Below are 16,128 nucleotides of genomic sequence, written 5' to 3' on the forward strand. Positions count from 1 at the left end.
AGGAACACGAGGGCAGATCAACGTGGCATCACATACATCTGTAGTTCCAACGCATATGGACTTCCTGTTAATAGCCATCGTTAATACTTTCTTTGGTATGGAGGAACCTGCGTACCAAGTAGCTGAATCTTTAACCATTTGATCCATTTCAGTATTCAACGTATTGTGAACATTCACCTTTTATCACGCGATTCTGGCAGTGACTATGTTGGTAAGAGATTTGGAATGGCCCTTCATGTCAAACGGATCAATACACGTTTCTAGCTTACTCCTGAGTTTCTCTCTGTCAATTCTATCTGCTCGAATCTTTGCTGGTTTCTCTTCTTTGTGAGTAGTGACTTCATTCCTCTGACTGCAGTTGGTCAAGTCGGAGAGATCTTGCAAAATACGGCTAAAAATGCGCATGCTGTATGCCCACATCTTCATACTTTCTGGTTTCATTGCCAGTCCGATGATTCCATGGGATCCTTTACCGTATCTCGTAAATGTCGTTTCGATATACATGTCAGACCAGATGTCGTTCCACAGCCCTTCCTTGTGGTGCATGACGTGTTCCCCTTCCATGAATTTCTTTAGTACATCACCATGACATTTTTGCATTGACTACAAATAATATAAACCGTACCTAGTATAATTGTGAGGACCAACATAAAAGAAATACGGCAGCATATCGTCGTCGGCAATTCAAAACCTCCTATGTGCATTTTTATACTTTTTTCAGGAGAAGCGAAAAACAGTATCCTGGTTAGATTTTTCGCTTTATAAAAGTGATGTTATACGTAATATTTGATGCTGCACGTATCTTGATACCTTCTCAAGTAATAATAACTTAGAGAGTCTAAAAGCTGCACCAGATAGTACTATTATCTCGAAATATCCGAAAATGTCACATAGCAGGTTTTGAATTGCCGACGACGATATGCTTTACTGCCCACAGGTGTAGTGGTCATTCACTTTCACGTTCAGCTCTCACAAACCCATAATAATAATAATAATAATAATAATAATAATAATAATAATAATAATAATAATAATAATAATAATAATAATAATAATAATAATAATAACAATAAAAAGGCTTTACTAAATTTTCCACACCATAGTTTGGATATAGAGCTACTTGATGCTTTGTTTAAAAAATATATATATAAGTTCTTCCTTTGAATTTACTGCAACAAAAATAGGTCTCTAAACTTCTTCAGCAACCCATTGAAGAGCTCTGAAATTCTATGGGAACACCTTACCAGATAGCATTTTCGGAACACTTCTAAATGCTGCCTTCAAGATATCTTCAAGACCATTTCATGTCATCAGACATCCAACGCAACCAATAAAGACCATTAGTCTGTGCATTCCCCTAAGTTTTGGAATTAAAGTTGAAAATCGTTCGGGGTAAAACCAGATTATGTGCACAGCCAACTTGTTCAGTTGCTGGTCGTTTGTGAATATAGTCACATTTTCTCAGCACATATTGGCAAGTCGTATGGCCTCAACCATTGCTGTGAACATTGTGTCGGAGTTTGCAGGATCCATGTCTATTAATGGGGTATATATGGCTCTTGTGGCTGCTAGAGAATCTTGTCCTTCCTGGCGGTACAATTATGTATTAAATCTAGCAAAATCTAGGGTATCGTGCTCAGTTACTATCCGTTTTATAACTTGGAAATCAGTCTCTATATCTTGAAAGTGTCTGCCCTAAAATGATTGTCCATAGAAATATGCTTTTCGTATTGGCAAATTAATGTTTTCTCGTCCTACGCATACTGTATTTCCCATGGTTAATATAATTTCTTTTTGAATTTTCTGTATATACATAAATTTTACATTATTAAATATGGACTCAACAACAATGGTAAACTGCTCAAAGTATTTTTTGACCATTAAAACATAGGTATACGCACCTATATTCATATGATAGAACAAGAAGTTGAAGAGAGATTAATGAAACTAGAAATTCCGTTAATGACGGCAGCAATTTCATATTAACGTGTTTTATACAAATTGCCCAAGGGTGTTAGGGCGACACCCTTCCTAATATTACTTGGTAGGGTTAAAAGATCATGAAAACGTGAAAATATTTTATGCGGACGTGAATGCACGGTACACTCAAAATCAGGGGTTTGACGGTCGGACTATAAAGAACTTGAAAGTAATAATAAAAATAAAACATTCAGGACATGCACAAGGAATCAACGAATTTAAGAAAGCCTATCAACCTCGTGCCTATATTAAAGAAAACTGACGGAACATTTCTCACTGACACAGATAGCTTCTTAAATAAATGGAAAGATTTCTTTGACGAATTGCTTAGCAAGCAGCCAAAAACTAATGTACGTGGAGAAAGGGAAATACACGCCGCAGAACTGTATATCCCAGAACCTAACCGAATATGAATAGAAATCGTTATAAACACTTACGGAAAAACAAATCTCCGAATGTAGACGAAATTACTGCTGAGTTAATTTTAGCTGGAGGCGAAAAATTGTGGAACAGGATACACAAATTAATTCTCCTTGTCTGGAAGAAGGAAGAATTGCTACAAGGGTGGAAAGAATCAATCATTGTTCCAATTCCGGGAAAGGCGACAAAACTGACTGTAATAATTATCGAGGCATTTCTCTTTTGTCAACATCCTATTAAATCCTTTCAAATATTCTATTAGCTAGATTGACCCCCATACGCAGATGAAGTTATTGGAGATTATCAGTGCGGATTTAGACGAAATCGCTCAACTATCGACCAAATATTTACCATTCGACAAATACTCGAAAAGAAGTGGGAATACAATACCCCGGTACATCAACTATTTATTGATTTTAGAAAGGCTTACAACTGGGTTAGGAGAGAAACATTGTACAATATTCTTACAGGATTCGGAATACCGAAAAAAGCTTATTAGCTTAATTAAGATATGTTTAAATGAATCCCAAAGTAAAGTCCAGTTAGGAAAAGTTTTGTTCACGAACTTTCACGTCAAGAATGGCCTGAAACAAAGAGATGCATTTTCGTCATTATTATTCAACTCTGCTCTGGAATACGCTATAGGAAAAAATCAAAGATAGCAACCAAGGTCTAGAGTTGAATGGGGTTCACCAGGTTATGGCATATGCTGATGATGTAAATTTAATAGGAGATGATAGGAGAGCAAATAAAGAAATGCACAGGTTTTATTAAGTGCTTGCAGGGACATGAGTTTAGAAGTAAATGCACAGAAAACTAAATACATTGAAGTTCGTCGGGACCATAATACGGCAAATTATGAATGCGTTAAAATATCGATTAATACTTTTGATAAAGTGGACACTTTTAAATATGTAGGATTAGTATTAACAGACGAAAACCATATTTACGAAGAAATTAAATGTCGACTGAAAGCAAGAAATTCGTGTTATTATTCTCTTGTCCTCGCGAATTCTGTCGAGGAATTTGAAGCTTAAATATATATAAAACGATAATCATGCCTGTTGTTCTGTATGGTTGCGAAACATGGTCGCTTACTCGGAAGAAAGAACATAGATTGAAATATTTGAGAAGAACAAGATCCTGAGAGGAATATTTGGACCCAAGAGAAACGGAAATGGAGAATGGCGGAAACTTCATAACGATTAACTACACAATTTATACGGTTTACCCAACATTGTTAGGGTCATCAAGTCTAGGAGGCTTAGGTGGGCAGGTGATGTAGCCAGGATTGAAGAAACTAGGAACGCTTTCAAAATCTTAATTGGAGGGCCAACTGGAAAACGACCATTAGGAAGACCTAGGCGCAGATGGGAGGACAATATTAAGATTTATCTCATAGAAATAGGAATACAAAGTAGAAACTGGATCCAGTTGGCTAAGGATAGAAATCAATCGAGAGATTTTGAAAACTTGGCATTGAATTTCCGGGTTCCCTACGTCATAGAGTTGGTTAGAGTTCATAATAATAATAATAAATCACACCGGTTCTTGTCTTTCCGCTAGATTTTATTAAGGAGTAGCGTCCTAGGTTCAATTTCAGCAGTTTTCTGCAATTAAGCCCTGCAGCATACGAAGGAATATGAAATCCAATTATGCTAATTCAACTTGAGTATTAAGTTAATTTTTCATCGCATCAGTGAGTAAGATAATGAACAAAATGGTAAAGGGCAGAGGGGTCAATAAAACTCTGTGATAGAGAAGTGTACCGAGAGCCCACATCAAAGTGCTCTTGGATTCGACTTGAAAAATTCAAAGACTAACATGAGCCGAGAGATACTTTATTCAATGCATTTTGGAAAACGAATCAACTTTTCCGGGAATCAAATGTCGATAGGGAATCGCTTCCAAAATGTCCGCCAAGAATTCTTCCTGTCTCACATAAAATTGCATAGTGAGTTGGAGAAAACAACACTGTACTCTGCGAACTTGGTAAAGCCCGTTGGATTCAAGTGTCCGCAAGACAACCGTCAGAAGGGACGGGGAACCTCATCTGAAATATGAAAGGGAGTAATTTCTAATGAGCATTTTATCTATATCACTGTCGGCAAAAACTATGATCAGGCTTTAGGAGCATTGTGTTGTCTCTTGAGTACAAAATACGAGGAAGTGTAAGAATGAGATTTCGTCATTAATTATAAAACACAGTTGTAAATATAGTATATCAGTGTTTTTGTTATTAAATGGTTAGATCATCGGGGACAACAAAGGATTTCTACGAGTGCTGTGGTGAAGAGTATTGAATACAAGGAAACGGACTCAAGGTTCCATTGATATTGCAAGTTAATTATCTGTTTACTACCAGTATTAGTATTAAGAACGTACGAATATGACAATAGCTATGTTTGATCACTTTGTCAATATGCTGTTAGTGTTAGGCGAATGTAGACGAAACGCTGGAGATGAAACACGAACGTATGGAACACTGTGCCCAAAACGCCCACAGGTTTCTTATATGACATTTTGCGCTTGTAGTGAGGTTTGCGACAACATTGTAGTATTGTCCGAAGCCTGGATTAGAGCCATAACCTCTCTGCAATAAACGCAGCTCCCACAACAGCAATTTTAGCAGCAGTTAATGTATACTGACATGTAAGTAAGAAACCTGGAACCGGGCAGTGGACTTAGCCAAATACCGCAGTACCTATTTTACACAAGTACAAGTTGCATCCATAGTATCCAAAACTAGATCAGGAACTATCAGTAAATGATTTCCATGCTAGAGTGTAATTTTATTTGTAGTTGCGAGTATCGAAAACAGAGAGTGGAACTTCATATCCATTATATTGTTTAGCGATTAAGCTATATTTACGAATAAAGGGCACGTAAACCGGCATGATATTCATTACTGGCTTAGGGAAAATCCAATGTAGAAGCGACTACTTCCTCACCAGCATCAGTGGTCTCCAAATATATGGTCTGGCATCCATGGAAGCATATTATTGGGCCACAATTATTTCATCAAAATCTTACTTGTAGTATGTATGCCCCATTAGTCATGTATATATTACCATAATTGTTAGAAGATATTCTTCTCGAAAATGTATACCAATACGGAACCAACATAAAGGTTCTATATCACATAAATCATGAAGGGTCAGTGCTCTGTTGGACCGACCTATTCGTGATCCATAGATTGGGTGTGAAAATCATTCATGGACATCCACGATCCTCTGAACTAACTCCACTTGATTATTTTGTTCTGATGCTTCGTTAAAGACGGTATAATGTCTAGAATGCCGACAACCATTGATATTATGAAGGCGCATAACCGAGGTGCGTGACCATCAATTATCATAGACATACTACATGAAGTGCTTGCATTACTGCGGTTGCCATGTAGAATAGAAGTCATATTGAGCATTATTTGTGACATGTTAAGTGATGTACTTATTTTTGTCTTATCCAATGTTTGTTCCATTGAATTATCTTCTGCCGTGATCCCACTACCGACCATGCACTTTTATCCAAATCAGAACCCATTTTTTGGCGGACATTTTGGAAACGATATTTCATATCGACACTTGTTTCTTACCTTGTGGCAAGTTGTTTCGTTTTCCAAGTGTCGAGAGAATTACTTGACCGATGTTGACATTTGAAACGTTCAAGTTAACCCCACCACAACCGTCCTCAGAGAGAGCCTGAGCGTATCCCATGCTATTTACCTATTCAAATATTTCTCCCCAGTACTGATTTTATACTATATGTTATAACGATTAACTGAACGGAATACAATGATGCTAATATATATATATATATATATATATATAGAGAGAGAGAGAGAGAGAGAGAGAGAAAATGTAATAAATTTGTCTCTTGCCACAGGCTAAGTTTGTTTTGATCGCAGAGACGAAAATGTAAAGAGAACAAATTTCTGGGAATGATAGGTTTTTAATAATTGAACAGAAGCAAGCACTGAATATGCCGGAAGGAAGGAACGAGATTATTACGAATCTCGGTTGCAATCATTAACATCGTCGGATGAAGGGCAGGTGGGGGTAGGAGGATGAAATTCGTAGCGAGTTGAAAGTTGGTTGTGAGAATCGTTTAAGATGCGAAATACATAATGCAGTTAAATTCCGTCTGATACTGTTGTTTATAAAGTTTGCCGGACAGATTGAACATGTTACTGAGGATAAATTTACATACGTCATGAACGTATGATACACGCTTCCAGTCGTAAGTATTATTGGAATAGACGTTCAAATTGGTTTCCCTCCTGCTGATAGCACACGTATATATAAAGTTTATGCTACCATACATACGACACAGTGTTGCAGATATTATTTCTCTACACGCATACCTGATATTCCCCTTCATGTAATCCACAGTTCTGGATCTACTTTGATACAAAGTTACTTTTTGATATCCCGACAAGTAAAAGTCTAATGGCATCAGATATGGTTATTCATGTAGTCATTCCACATACCCTTGATCCTGTGGCAAATCAATTGAGTAGATACCACTTCGTTTCTCCCATCTCGTGCTGTGCGGAAGTAATGTGGCGATCACCACACTGTAAAAAATCGTTGTGTTATTTCACCGACATGTCTATATGTCAACACAATTGTGTTAAAATATAACACATACAGGTTTTTAGAACAACTCACTCTCCACTTGGAGTTGTGTGTCAAATGCCGGTAGTTGAAATGACACACAGGCTGTGTGCTTAATTAACACAAGTGTAGAATCTTCGGTGTTGTTTTCTGCGTGATTGTCAAATATGCTGGCCCTCAAATTATAAAGGCTTATGTACTGACAAGTAAACCTTACGTTTGGGTGAATCGAGTTGCTGACTGAGACACATATGAGAAAGTAGTACTAAATGTGGTCAGTATTTCAGTGAAGTTGTAGGTGCGAAGCTCCAGGGGTATAGGAGATACAACTACCAGAACATCACATGGAAGTACAGAATAGTCTTCATACAGTTAGAGGTAAAAGCTCTGTAAGACCTCTTGTAACGACAAAAGGTGAATAACAAATATATGGGTACATATTAGGACTAGGGAGAAGTCATATAGTAAGGATATACCTGACGGCGGCCATCTTGAAATCCGCCATTTTTATTAAGGTTAAGTTTTTAAAATAGGAATAGGGTCATGTTGATACATGATTTAAGGCGCAAATTTAAACAGAAGAACAATGATGACGTTAATTTTGATTTACGCTCAATTGGTAAAAAGTTACAGGGAAATTAAACATTGTTGCAGCATATGTATTAGTCCTTTACCCCACCTTGTAAATTTTGTGTTAATGATAATAATAATTAAATAAAAAGCAGGTGGATAAATATTAGGTCTATGGTAAGAGTTGCCTTGATGGCGGCCATGTTCCAATCGATTGCCTTTGTCAGGTGTGCTCACTGTGAGCAGAGCATTTGTGCAAGTCATGCACTCTTTTCTGAACTACATATTGATTGTACTAATTGAGGACTTTTCTGGAAGAAACACCCAAGTTCAATTATGACTCAATTCCACTTTGGTCATTTTCCCTTAAATTAACAACTTGTTCATGCGTTAATGCTGGTTAATGATAAAGCAAAATGGTTATACCGTTGGATTTATGGTAAAATTTGCTATTAATAACGTGTCACTGTTATGCGTTTTGTTTAAAACTTTTGTCTGATTCAAAATGTCGGATTTGAACATGGCCGCCATCAAGACAACTCTCACCATAGACCTAATATTTATCCACCTGCTTTGTATTTAATTATTATCATTAACACAAAATTTATAAGGTGGGGTAAAGGACTAATACATATGCTGCAACAGTATTTAATTTCCCTGTAACTTTTTACCAATTGCGCGTAAATCAAAATTAACGTCATCATAGTTCTTCTGATTAAATTTGCGCCTTAAATCATGTATCACATGACCCTATTCCTATTTTAAAAACTTAACCTTAATTCAAAATGGCGGATTTCAAGATGGCCGCCGTCAGGTATACCCTTACTATATGACTTCTCCCTAGTCCTAATATGTACCCATATATTTGTTATTCACCTTTTGTCGTTACAAGAGGTCTTACAGGGCTATTACCTCCAACTGTATGAAGACTATTCTGTACTTCCATGTGATGTTCTGGTAGCTGTATCTCCTATACCCCTGGAGCTTCGCACCTACAACTTCACTGAAATACTGACCACATTTAGTACTACTTTCTCATATGTGTCTCAGTCAGCAACTCGATTCACCCAAACGTAAGGTTTACTTGTGAGGATAGAGTCAAATACAGTAGAAAGAAATACTTAAACAAATCAAGGTATTCGCAAAATTTCAACTTGCAAACAGTGCGATGTGTTCTTAATTGTTTTACATAATGTTTCTGAAGAAATATGTCAATAGCGAGAAACAACGCCGTATTACTGTGTCACTTCTACACTGCACTAGAGTTCACCACTCAACTCCGGTGACAGTGTTTCAAAAATGGCGGAAAACCAGTAGAAACACGATTAAGAGGCAAACATACTATAAGGATATAGGTAAGAGTTTCCTATAATTCTTGAACAAGTTATTGGTGAAAGTTGAGTTTCGAACCATCAAGAGATACTACACAATAAATGTTGGGGAGGACGACAAAAAAGTTTATGAAAATTTTCTAAATGAACTGTTCTGAAGTTTACTACTTTTATTTTAAAAGTAGAATCTTCGGTAATCGTAAAAATGCTTACATCAACACCGCACACGGAGTTATTTCAACACCGAAATAGATGACGTAGTAACACAGATGTAGAGTCGAACTACCACCAAAAACAGTGTTAATTTGGTGGTCTGATCTTGAATTTTAACCGAGGGAGTGTTTAATTAACATCAAAACGGTGTTACTTATCCGACTTTGACCTTGAATTAAAACACAGATTGTGTGATGAAATAATAAGAAAATGATGTTGAAATAACAGAGGGGCAGTGTTATATTCGTACTTGACATGATGTATTATTAACACACTGCACACTGTGTTACTTTCTTCGTGTTTATGCAACATCGCCAAAAGTAACACTCAACTCTTTTCCCTACACTAACGACCCTGACACGGTGTCGAATCAACACCGAAAATACTAACACAGATCCTAACTTAACACCGTTCAACACCGGTTGTGTATTAAAAACATAACACACCGCCTGCGTTAAACGCTAACACCGCGGGGTCTGTATTGAATTAACACCGCGTAGTGGTAGTCACGCTGGAACCACTTCCCTGGGTAAAATTTGAGTTGAATTAACACATCCAATTTTTAGTTTGTATAGGTCTGGAAATGAAATAAAAAACCTCGATGTCAAAGACATGCCATTCACATACGGCTGCACTGGAATGATATAAGTATCCAGATGATATAGGTCTTGGTCTGATGTTAACCTATTACTCAAGAAAACGGGTCTTAATAAAATATTGCTGTATATCCCACATCTCATAATCATTCAAGGATCAATTTGATGGATAAGTGAGTTATCAATTTTGGGGGTTTATTAGTAGACCAGTACACAGCATTGTATATGTTGACTGTACCGCTAAGGTGGAAAGTATCCTCGTCGTTGAATAGATTGTCAACGTCTAGATTAGGATGCTGTATTCGTGTCTGCTGGAAATATTTTTCTTTTTGTCTGTCATCCCCATGCAACTCTTATACCAAAGGTATCTTGTAAGGATAATATAGAGTATTGTTCACATTACAAAATTCTAGCGACAGATGTATGAACTATGTATGCGTTTTGTGCAACCACATGTGTTGTTCGTTCCGGGCTAACTCTCTCAACCATATAAATGCTTATGTGTAATAGTCTGCCACGAGAGCTGTCAGCCATGCTGTCTGTTATTTTGAATCGTGTCATGGGTATCGAAATCAGTTCTGTGGGGTGGTGGTACCTGAGTTGGACGATGCCTGTAATACTCTGTTGCTGCTTCCCTTTGATTCATTCCAGCTGCATGCTGTTGCTTCCCTTTGATTCATTCCAACTGCATGCTGTTGCTTCCCTTTGATTCATTCCAGCCGTATGCTGCTGCTTCCCTTTGACTCATTCCAGCTGTATGCTGCTGCTTCCCTTTGATTCATTCCAGCTGCATGCTGTTGCTTCCCTTTGACTCATTCCAGCTGTATGCTGCTGCTTCCCTTTGACTCATTCCAGCTGTATGCTGCTACTTCTCTTTGACTCATTCCAGCTGTATGCTGCTGCTTCCCTTCGACTCATTTCAGCTCTACGAAGGAGCACCATTTCTGCTTTTTTCTGCATTGAATACGTTTCAGTACCTGAAAACACATGTGTACCCAGGAAAACCGCCAGAATACAACTACATTAAATTGTTTCAGAGAGGTAGCATTAGACACAGGACGATCAGATAAGCGCGTTGCACATACACACAACTCCGATTGATTATACTTTGCTAACCACTGCACTCTTGTGATAACGATCAAACTCAATAAGACCTTTGTATGGTTGCTATTTTTTCCAATTTTGTTCAGTTGTTTCACAAGTTACCACTTGATCAGGTTTACAGTATATTAAGAGTGTTGCTTATAAAATAATGTTTTGTTAGCATATACCTTTTTATGTCTTTCTAATATGATTTTAACATTTAAGGGGGATCACCAGGTGTTCTCGGTGCTATGCTAAATGCTGTTTCTGTAGTGTGGCGTTGCCAGATAGTGTCCAGTGTTTACTTATGCCAGATAACAAGGGCGCCGATCCTAGGGGGCTGGGGAGCCCGGGTCCCCCAAAGCTCATGGGGGGCCCCTAGTGTATTTATGAATATACAATATTTGGCATAATTTGAATGCAATTTGTCTTAACATCCTCATATATATACCTTCTGCGTCTGAGTGAGCCCCCCCCCCCAAATTTAGAGAAAAATCGTCGCCATTGCCAGATAATAAAGGAAGTTATCATGGAATGCTGCTTGGATACTTACTTTAGAAATTAATTTTAGACTCTGACCGGAATTCGCAGCCAAGTTTCGCTTCTCTAACTGCAACCCTAGAATTCAGGAATTAAATGTACAAATTTGGCAACAACGCATTATGGCGCTCTGAGCAAATTTCTTCTCAAAATCTATTTCCTTAAATGTAAATTAATATTTAAATAAAATGTGAAACATAACACGAGAAACGGTCAAACAATATATCTATTTCATAATAAGATTGTTACTTTAACATACTTTACATATACAAATAAAGATTTCATAAAAATGAGCACTTCTAGTAAGATCGAGTTGAGTTGATTTTGAGTTTAACGTCCCGTTCCGCAGCGAGGCTATATGAGACGTGGACCTACTGATTAACGTGGAATCCGAACCACATGAGCTCCCGCCGGGAATCGAACCCGGACCTCCCACGCCAAAGGCGCGTACGCTTACCACTTAGCCACAGACGAGCTCTCTAGTAAGATCGAACAGCAAGTGCCATCTTGTGTGCTCATTGTAAAACGAATCTAATATTTTCTTTTATTTGTTCTGGACGAGCCATGCTGTTTCGATATCAGAAGACACAACAAAATAAATAAGTGTCCTGTGTTGTAGCTGAAACATAACTCTCTCTTATAGTACAATATTTATATGAAATGAAATCTTTGAGTTTTGCGTCCCACGATTATGCCGATTAGGCTAAAGGAGACGATGATGATGAGTAATGAATGAAATGGTGGAATGAAGACAGTGGGAGGAAACAGGAGAACTCCGAGGAAAACCACGCACACGGTGTTTGTCCACCACAAATTTCACTTGGCGGGGCTGGGATCGAACCCGGGACCCCAAGCAGCAAAGGTGAACGCTCTACCACTGAGCCACCGCGGCCTCTACAATATTTATAATACTAACGTTTCATTCGGCAGTAGTTAAGGAAATAAGCTAAAATATGTACTGTCTTCCTGGTGGCGATCCATCTTAAGAATTAAAAACTGGAGGTAAAAGAGACTTTCTAAATTTTGTCTACTTCAACAAAAGCTGGCATATGCTTTTAAAATATGGAGACATATTTCCGTTTGCAAAAATTGATTTCTTTAATATATTTACTCAAAACTCTTTCTTTGTTCTTTCACGTTGTATTAAAGCAAACAAACAACATTCTATTGTCTTACGAAGCTGATATTCAATCTCTAGAAAAGAACTGAAAAGCTTTTTCGAGGTAAATATTTACCCTTTTATTCTGTTTTATGTATATGTACATTTTGTTGCATGTGTGTTTCGGGTATGTGAGATAATATTTCTTCGGAAGATCAGCCGTAACCTAACTTGCAAACTCAACTAATGGATCGGAGGAAAAAGCAATTCGTCGTAAATTGAGATCGTAAGAACTTCTTTCAAGGTATTTGCCATGTGTTGTCTGAATTACTGCAATACCCCGTAGGTTGAAACTGAATAAGCACAACTTGACGCACAAGATGTGTCAGAACTTAATGATGTTGGTCTATTGTTTCTACTACACCCAATCTAGTGCATTAAACAAAGTGAACAGTTAGTTAAAGTACTGAAGACATACGCACGTTATGGCATCTTAACTTTAATTGACAATTTGGTTCTGTTGTTATTTTCTACGTGAATGAACACTGAAATCACTCTCTATTTCTGAGAATACAAATCGTTTTAAGTAACACGTTCTGTTCCAAGGTCAGTATGTCTTGAAAATCACTAGTTAACACCGCACGTGAGCCATGTCACACGATTCCTTGAACTTAAAAACATTGTTATCAGTTTTCAGGTCGATTGCTATCACGCTTGAGTTCTATCACGACAGACTTTCAGAGTTCTTTCTTGCACGCAAAATACTTTATTTAATATGTAGCCTGTTCCTTCGTTAGGAGATGTCTCGCGTCAAAAGTATTGTTATTTCAGCTTCAGGAATAATCAAAAGAGTCAGTAATATACGAGAGAAGTTAGAATTTAAATAACAGGACAATGGGGGCTCCCACGGGGCTCCACAGGGTATGGATCCCCGAAACTATTTCCTAACTTAACATATATTTGTAACTTTCTCAATAAACCTATTATGGTTTAATAGGGAAAGGTTTGATGAAGCATAAAAATTTGATTGTATACTACACCTGTATTCTTTTTCTTATAAAAACAATCTAGCCCCAATGTACTCCCAATCAATGTTCTACCCCGTGACAGATTTGGACTCACCCACTCTCTTGCCCAGCATATCTCCTGACTATACAACAGGGGAGGGCTCTGAGTAATCACCATAGGCCCTACGCTTCGTATCATTAACAAACACTTTCAATTTCCACTTTCTGAATAGTAGTTCATATGTTTCTACATCAAAATAAGATTTTCATAATTAAAAGAAAAACTTCTTGCGACCCACCTAGAAACGGCTCGCGACCCTCCAACTATAACGACTCTATAGAAAAGCGTCGTCAACCTGGTCCGTCTTGTAAAATATAAGTTACGAAGCGATAATTACTTTTCTTTATGCAAAAATCAACTCAGATATTCAAAGATTATTAGTCTCACCTTTATTGCTTGATATGTCTTAAATATTCTTTTTAAAACCGTGAAATACATAAATTCTCTTGTCTAGGTCAACACATAACATGTACATAGTCACAACTATCCCATAATAATCTCTTACATATCTTAAAAACATTCTTCTTTTCTGTTAATTTAAAATGAACATTCTACTAAGTATATTACATATTTATGAGCACTTTTTGCCCACGGTACAGGTAAATATTATACAAACTAAAGTATTTCGTTATAGAAAATGTCGCCCGACAAAGGGACTGAATATAAAAGTCATGAGTAGGCTTGGCTTTTATATTCAAGAACCACTGGTCTGATTAGATTAATGTTCGTACATTACATATGTTCTTTATATTTTGATCACACCTCGTATATATCTTCATTACTTTTTGGTTAACCCTCATATATATATAAAATATTAGTTATTATCATTCACATAAATACATTTACAACAAATCTTTGATTTCATTAATATTTCTCTTTTATTACATTATTATTTATTCTTTATCATTAAAAACATCGTCGCTTAGAAATATAATTAACGAGGGTGAAACACAAATTATCAAGATTACTAGTTTCGATCATTATTACAAACGATGATGTGACAAATAATATTTGTTCTTTTCGGGCGCATTGTATAACAAATAAGTTAGATATTGCAATTGTAGTGTATACATAGTAGCACTAAGATGTCCAAAATAAAGAAGAATTTCACTCAAGGTAGTTATTGAATAATTGATTTTATAGAATGGATCTTATTCTTAACATAATCTTTGATAATTAAACACAAATCAATCTGATATAAAATAATTTTTGCCTTTAACTAATTATAAATTGAATTATGATTCTTCACATTAATAAGAAAGAATAAAAATTAAACATAACCTACGTTTGAATAATCAAATGGAAATAAATAAATTTATTTTACAGAAACAAAAGACACCTTTTTGTTATTAAATAAACACATTTTTCATTATTATTGTTATTTTTCATTCTTATTTATTTGATCAAGAATGTTGGGTGCTACTAACTCTTTAACTAGATGCATTTCAAATATTTATAACCATCATTTTCATTATTAATATTAACACAAACTTTAAAACGAAAATTCACAAGAATCTATAACCAACATGGATTTAACCTAATTTCGTTAACGGTAATCATGTTACATTCGCACTGGCATATGAATCTAATAAAGTGCATTGTACCGCACAATCGTGGTTAGGTTCTACATTAGGTTGTACATGTCTTTCATCGTGATTTGAATTTGGATACGAAGTACCATCTCTTATCCTTCCATTACTTCTATCCACGTAGTTCGCTGCGTTTGTGGAATTTCTCCATACATTTCGTCTATTTTTAAACCTATTTTGACTATATGGTCTGACATAGGAATTATTACGATTAATTAGGTTAGGCGGATTACCTACATAACCTTGTCTATTTTGTTCATTTTGATTGCTAGAGTATACTCGTCTTAGGTTCGGTTCATTATTATTCACACTTCGGATATTCAAATTCCGAACAGGGACCAAATGATCTGAATTATACTTAATTTTACCCATTCCTGATTGTGTTAGATTCATAGCATGGTATTGAGTTTCGTAGCATTGTACGAGCATTAATAAATGACTGAAACTCATACACTGTGTGGAAAATAAGATCTGCTGTAATTTAAATGGAAGCAAATTGCGAATCGATGCAATTATTCTTGATTCCGATTGTAAGGGATTAACAACCTTTAATTCATTATAGACATTTACAACAAACTCTACAATAGATTTGTGCAATCGAGGATTGAAATGTTGATTTCTAAGAGTGGCATCTCTGTTTGCCAGCAAAAAGTCATTTTCGTAATTCGCGATCAATGCCGCTTTAAATTCCTCATATGTACTAATGTGATCACGTATTGCCTTAAACCATAAGGAACAAGGTGGGAGTAATACATGGGGTATTAATTTCATGTATTGTGATCGGTCGATAGACATTATATTACATTCGTCTTGGAATTTCTCTAAGAAAGAACTAGCATTTTCATTGCACTTACCACTAAATTTACTCATGGCTTTGATTTCGCTCATCTTGACACTTAGCTTTACCTTTCTTTTTTCACTCCTTGTTCTTGTGGTGTGATTGTTCCGGTCCGTAGCGTGCTGTGTCATGATACCATTTATATTTCGTTCATCAGTGATCTTCGGACAATTTTCCTCTAATAT

This window comes from Thermobia domestica, chromosome 12 (genome assembly GCF_964235325.1).
Source record: "Thermobia domestica chromosome 12, izTheDome1.hap1.1, whole genome shotgun sequence".
Taxonomy (NCBI): domain Eukaryota; kingdom Metazoa; phylum Arthropoda; class Insecta; order Zygentoma; family Lepismatidae; genus Thermobia; species Thermobia domestica.